This window comes from Asparagus officinalis, chromosome 1 (assembly GCF_001876935.1).
Source record: "Asparagus officinalis chromosome 1, Aspof.V1, whole genome shotgun sequence".
Lineage (NCBI taxonomy): Eukaryota > Viridiplantae > Streptophyta > Magnoliopsida > Asparagales > Asparagaceae > Asparagus > Asparagus officinalis.
The window spans coordinates 121,423,177-121,431,002 of NC_033794.1; positions in this window are offsets into that span (position 1 = coordinate 121,423,177).

Consider the following 7,826-nt stretch of genomic DNA (forward strand, 5'->3'; position numbering starts at 1 on the left):
CATGCAGCAAGCCGATACTAGCCTTTAAAGGAAATCAAAGTGGGCTTCAAATTTTATTTTATTCTATTTTTTTAACAGGCCTGCACTAAATAAGGAGAGAACAAATGAAAAGAAATAAATGGTAAATTCTTTGTTACATAAATAAAGAACTGTTCAAATTCTCATACGTGTGGCATGAGGTAATCACGGGGGCTGCCGCTTACTGAGGTTGACTACCACTTTTTCAAACAATGCGACGAATCTATACCAGGTTAAGGAAAAAAAAGAGTAAAATAAAATTAATGAAGGAATATATGGGAAAAAAAGGCAAAATAGTTGTTGCCGTGTCTCTCTTCCAACCGCCGGTTATTTATTGAGCAATAACGTAGGCTGATGTAATTGGTGGTTGTACTTTTGGCGCGTAGGGCGGAAAACGGGTTCCAAATCGTCGGATCAATCCGAACCCGACCCGATAATATTTTTAGCTCAATTGGATTATTAAGCCAGTCAGGTATGGTTAATTATACTTGATCTATTCAACTCTCTTAACCCATTTGGTGTCTTTTCCATTTATATATGTTTTCTTCTTAACTTATTATTTATTAAAAAGTTATTGGTAATTGAAGTTTTTAGAATTTATCAATCATTTTCGGATCTTGGGTTATTGGTGAAGTATGAATATCTCCTTTTTCATGGGGATGGACATGGACAATGGCACCTCAGTAATTTACTAGGTGAGTTGAGCGGAGATTAGCTTATGCGGGTGTGGTCAATTTCTGCTTTCCATTAAAACTAGTGTGCACACCGTGCAAAGCACTACCTCTATTTTTTTATTTCCGTTACGATAATTTTGTATTTAAATACAGTTTTCGTAAGTGCTACAGTAACATTTTTTTAAATGTTACCGTTTCCACCTGAGCTACAATAATAATGCTACAATAATGTTTTTAAACGCTACACCAACCATGTGCCACAGTAATAATACTACAGTAAATTTACTGTAGCATGAATGATGTACATTGGATCGTCCTGTCTGTGCTACAGTAATAATGCTATAGTAATTTACTGTGACATAAATAATAAATCTTGTATCCTCCCATTATTATAGAGGAATAAATACATGGTAAATAAGATCGGGTCAATTTCAAGTTTGATCCGCTCTCTACTAGAAAATACATAATAAAATAATGTTATTCTGTTAGATGATAAGAAAAGAGGTTGTCATGCGGCTCCACATGACTTTGACGTGACATGTATGAGACAAATAGAGCCCAAACCATAGGGATGCTCTTAGAAATTGTTGAGATAGTGTAGACGCACAAAAAAATAAAATTCATACGTATGAATAAGCACTATAAATGAAAGTTATTGTGAGGAATGATAGTATCTCATAAAAATCAAAACTAATGTGAGAGATAATACCTTATATAAATCTAAACCAATAAAGGTAGGTCTTCCATATTAATTAATTTAGAGAGACACGTGTTTCCCTTGTAGTTGTCAAATTTGATGAACTCAACAAAACTTATCAATGAAACTTAATGTGAGGGATAATACTTCATATAAACCAAAATCAATGTGAGAGATAGTATCTCATATAAATGAAAATCAAGTTGAGGATGACAACACCTCATGTAAATTTGAGAGTATGTGAACCCTCTGTTATTCCAACACAAAAAACACATGCTTCATCCCTTCACAATCAAATTCTCAATTGGAGGGTGCATATCATCTTCAATACATTGGTGGTTTCATGTGATCATAAGCCTTGGCAATGAAAAATCTAACTCAAGGATACACATCCTTGTACAAACCTAATTCGGCTTGAAAGCATATGGGTTCCATATAATACTTATTTTAAGAAACACAAAAGATAAGCGGATAGACACATGAGAAGTGAAAAGCAAAGAAAATGTTCGTTATAATAAACGAACGCAACAATCTTGATAAGAAAGTTTCGATAAGGAAGTTATCATAACTCCTCAATCATTTTTCAACACCTAGCAATAACGTCCACTGCCCTTCCCTATAAATAGACATTCCTTTCGTCAGAAAAAAATGGGGAGATATGATAACAAAAGAACGACAGAAAAGATAGAGAAAAAACAGAGAGATTGAAAAGTAAGAGAGACTTGGAGTTTGAAACAACAACGACAAGATCCTCTACATTTTTTCATTTTAAAAGGGAGGAGGGCTCCAGAACATTGTTTGGAGACCCAAGATCCCATCTTCTTTCTCTTAAATTTTGCAATACATTAGAAATATAATAAAATTAATATCTCTTCGCATTTGATTTCTAATGTCTATTTAATTCTTTGCTTTCTACTAATCAGGAGTTTCTTTTAACAAGAGTAATTAACAGCAAGAAGTAAATTTCTGGAAGCATGCACCTCACAATTTTTTTTTACAAACAAAGTGATACTAATATGTATCTAAGTAATAAATATTTAAGGATTGCTCTACTTTCCTTGAGATTGGTGATACAACTTGATCAAGAAGAGATTAGCCTACCCAAATATTATTTCTCATCTGATGGATACTAGCATTACTTTGATTTTTTTTTATAAAATATATATGTCGACACTTACAGATAGGGAATGAGATGAACTCTCTTCAGATGACGCAATACAAATCATCTTTGAATATTATTTTTTGCCTCTAACAGTTGGATGCACTAGTGGAAAATCATGTATCGCTGACGGGCATTCCCGTCACCGATGCCCCATTTCCCGTCAGCGATACGTATCGCTGACGGCGTCCCGTCAAGGATACGCCGTCAGCGATAGTCCCGTCAGGAAAGGACTATCGCTGACGGGCTGCCGTCAGCGATACTTATCGCTGACGGCGGTATCGGTGACGGCAAAGCCCGTCAGCGATAGAGAAACATCGCTGACGGGATTACCGTCAGCGATGTTTCTCCAAAGGACTATCGCTGACGGGATGCCGTCAGCGATACTTATCGCTGACGGCGGTATCGGTGACGGCAAAGCCCGTCAGCGATAGAGAAACAGTGCTGACGGGATTATCGTCAGCGATGTTTCTCCATCGCTGACGGGGATCCCCGTCAGCGATACTTATCGCTGACGGGGACCCGTCAGCGATGTTTGTAATATCGCTGACGGGCTTCCCGTCAGCGATAAGTATCGCTGACGGGGAACTCGTCAGCTATGTTATGTACATCGCTGACGGGCTTCCCGTCAGCGATACCTATCGCTGACGGGAAGCCCGTCAGCGATAAGTATCAGCAGCTAAAAAAAATCTGGTGATATATACTCAGTTCCCTATACATATATATATTCCCTGTACATACAAATCTCCAAACGACATTTCACACGCATTCCAAAACATCTCGCAATGAATACAATCCAAATTTTCCCAATTAAACCTCTCATCCAATCAATTTTCACAAACAATCGAAATATATACATTCAATTTTCACGATAAGTTCTAAATCCACAATAATAATTTTCACAACAAACAATGATTTATGATTTCATTTGAGTGATTTGTTTTCTTTTGAAAACTTTTTACATGATTCTCATGTATTCTTTCATAAATCTATTTTATACATAATGTTTATGTTCTTTGATATGAGACATTTGTTTTAAATGATACATTTATATGTGTTCTCATTATCTCTTGAATGTGAGTGATTGTTAGCATATCTTTTATGCTTGCTCACATATGTTTGCCATGATCTTCATTTTATACATTCATGGGATATTTTGATAGGGGGAGCAATCCCTATATCTTTCTATGTGTTATACCCACCCATGCTTTTTGATAGGGGGAGCTTTCGCTCTCTTAATTCTTTTGTTCCCTTTTTGATGTTGTCAAAGGGGGAGAAATATTGTGAGTATATGTATATTCTTTCTTGTTTATATGCATGTGAATTATAATTTATATATTCATTTCCTTTCATGCATATATCCTTTTTGTAAATTGTTTGTCATCATCAAAAAGGGGGAGATTGTTGGCCTTCTTGTTTTGATGATGATTTACAAACAATTTACTACTAATGTTGTTTGTCTAGTGTTTGTGCATTCCTATGTATTGTAGACAAACAACGTAGTTGGAGGATGGATGGATTGCGCCATAACGACGATATCAAATGGAGGTTGGCGGAATTATGGAGTGAAGCATCGTACAATTCAAGTTCAAGATCCAAGTTTAGCTTCATCAGCAACGTGTACCAAGTTGAGCTACAATGAAGATCAAGATCATTGCTTGGGTATATTTAGTATAGGTTTATATCATGTGTGTTAATTCTATAAGCTCAAACATACACACACATATATATTTGTGATTTTCGTAACTATAAGTGTTTTTATGCAAAATAAGTTTTGGACTATATTTACATCATAAACAACTTTTATTATGTCCATATAAATATTCCATAAGTTTTCAAAACTTGTTTTGAGTCAAAAATAACAATCACATGTTTTTCATATATACGTCTTTTAGTGCTTTTGCAGAATACAGTGTTTTTTCACAAATTATAAATGAAAATTGAGAAATTCTTTTTCTAACATGTTTGTTTTCATGTTTACAAACATTTCTCAAAGTTTCATCAAGTTTGGAATTGATTTGTTATGTTTAATGGAATTTACAAAATCATAATTTTCATTCATGCATGTTCGTGCATGTTTTACAAAATAGACGAGTTTTCATAAATGGAAAATTATATTCAATAAATTCTTTCTTTGAAATGTTTATCTACATGTTTAGAAACTCCCCTCAAAATTTTACTATTTTTGAAGTTTATTTACTGTGCCTAATTGATTTTACAAAATCGTGTATCACAGCAGATTTTCAGAAACTATATTTTTGTATTCAAACATTTATTTCTCTCAACTGGGAAAATATTTTTCAGAATTTCTTTCTCTGACATGTTATTCTACATGTCTAGAACATTCCCACAAAATGTCATAATTTTTAGAGTTCATTTACTATTTTAAATTGATTTTACAAAACAGCTACGCACTGCTACAGTAATCCGGTCGACCGGACCGGTCGACCGGAAATGTCTCTGGAGGTTGGTTACTGTAGCTAACGGCTATATTTTCCAGATTTATATATATCCGTTATTTTTGAGAGGGTATAATACCCCATGCCCTCATACTTCTAAGGGCACTTAAGAAATGTTTTAAACAAGTTTAAAGAGTTTTAAACAAGGGTTTAAGTGTGTTTTAGTGTTTGTTTGGTTTGAAGATTGTTTTCACAAGTGGAGGAGATCATCTTCTTGTTTGGGCTCCAATCTCCATCTCTCCATCTTGTCATCTATTGGAGAAGTTTTCTAAACTCTATCTAGCTTTACATTTGCTTAGTTATTTGATTATCATTCTTTAAAGCTAGTTTTTATATTGAGTTTAGATTTGATTATATTATCTCATTGTTACACACACCCACTTGAGCTTATTGTATTTGCATACATATTATATTAGGGTTGTGAGAGATTGTAACATTGAGTTTGTGCTTAATTGAGTTCTCATCTATTGTAGAGAACAAATTTATATTTGTTACATTGTGAGTGGTGTAAGGTTTTCGGTGAGCTAGAAAACCGAGTGTGTTGTGAAGTTTTCGGTGAACTAGAAAACCGAGTGTGAGGAGTGACGTTGTTCGGTGAGCGTTGAAAACCGACACTGTGAGGTGTAAACGTTATTCGGGTGAGCGTAGAAAACCCGGTTGTGATAGTGGATTTCTCCCCGGGAGTGGGGAGCGGAGACGTAGGACGGAAGGTCCGAACTCCGTGATCATATAGTGTGTTTGAGTGTGCTTTGGCGTTCATTTATATTTATGTTCATATCTGATATCGCCATTGTCCATAGCTCATTATTTATATGATCCACTATTTGGTTCATTTTGTTTACCCTTGTGTTGTTTATATATCCTTGCATATATACATATTCATCATATAGGATATATCTCTTTGTTTGCATTGCTTATCCTAGCTTATATGTCTTGTGGTATTTCATATTTGCTAGGATAACTTATTAATAAGTTTTAATTGGCATTTAATCGGATTAGATTAGCATAAGACCCTAATCACCCCCCCTCTAGGGTCTAACAATTGGTATCAGAGCTTGGTGCTCTTTGATTTAAGGTCTAATCGCCTTGAGTTAAAGATCCAAGTTATCTTTTTGTGCTAATCTTGTTTTGATTGCATTTGTATCTTGCTTGCATATTTCTACAAATTATGGATATGAATGATGCATCTTGTTTAGGCTATGATTCTAGTATTGCTCCTAAATTCAATGCTTTCCCTTATGCTCAATGGTGTTTTAGATTCAAAATATTTGTTCAATCTAAAAATATCGATTTATGGGAAATCATTGATTGTGCTTATATTGTGCCCACGTTGGAGAAATCCAAGTGGAGCAAACATGATAAAAAGATGTTTATTATGAACAAGCTTATGTTAGAATTTTTATTAAATGCATTTGATTCATTTATGTCTAACAAGCTTGATTCTTTTGATAGCGCTTATACATTATGGAAATTCATAGAAGCGCATCAAGGAGACTTGGAGGCGATCCGACAAGCTTTGGAGGATCCCGCTTCAAGTTCAAAAGGGGCATCATGCACACGGCCACTAGGCGATAGCCCTAGTGAGGTTTGCGAGTTCGAATCTATTAATGATTTACATAATGATGAACTTGCTTGTGCTAGTGATAAATTATTGCATGCCTACAAGAAATTGCAAAATGATTTCATTAATCTTAAAAGCAAGCATGAAATTTTAAAATCCGATCATGAGTCTTTAGCTTCTAAGTTTGATACTATTTCTAATGAGAATATGATCCTTAAAGAAAATAATGAAAAATTAAAATTGGATCATGATTCTTTAATTTCAAACTTTGGTAAGTTAACTCATGAGAAAGATAATGCCATGTTAGAAGTAGAGAACATAAAAAATAATACAGCTTCTTTTATAAATAACTATTTATGTTCTACTTCTAAAAATGCATATGTGCCTAAAAATGAAGATTTGAATCTTATGAAAAATAGTATTTCATCCTTAGATTCAACTTTGAAAATATGCATTAATAACCATAAGAAGCTTATGGACATGTGTGCCAAGACTAAATCAAAATCATCCACTCATTATGCACACATGTATAGCAAAACTTATAAGTGTTCTATTTGCGGCCGTCAAGGTCATTTAGCTAAGTTTTGTTATGATGCACAAAAACATAAGAATATTAATCCTTATTGTGCATCTCATAAGACTTCTTCATCACATTCACATGTACACACACATATAGATCATCATAAACATGTCCATGTGTACAAATGTGATTTTTGTGGTCGATTTGGTCACTTGGCTAAATTTTGTTTTGATTTAAAGAGAGTTTCACATTTGCAAAACAATCTTAAAAGATCATCCATGTTTGCAAATGTTTCTAATGTTTTCCGTGCACAACCATTCGGTCAACGCAAATTATTTCAACCTTTTCATTGCACAAATTGCAATCGGAAGGGTCATTTGAATGAATATTGTTTTGACCATGTTAGTGCACCATATGTGCCTAAGAGGGTTCATAACCCTAAGGCTTTGAGCTTCATTGATAGGGGTCATGTCCCTAAATCCTTTGGTACCAAGAGTTCTTGGGTACCAAAACAAATTTAAATTTTAAACCAAGAATTTTAGTATTCTTATTTTTCCTTTTTCTTGGTTATTTGAAAATTATGCTTTGAAACTTTTTATGAAAACAAATTTTCATTGGTCAAATTCTTATGTTTTCATAATTCCTAGTTTTTGATTTTGATGAGAGGTTTGTATTTATATAACCCTCCGGATTTATTGGGTGTTTATTCACAAATCATGTTTACCGGATGCTAGTATG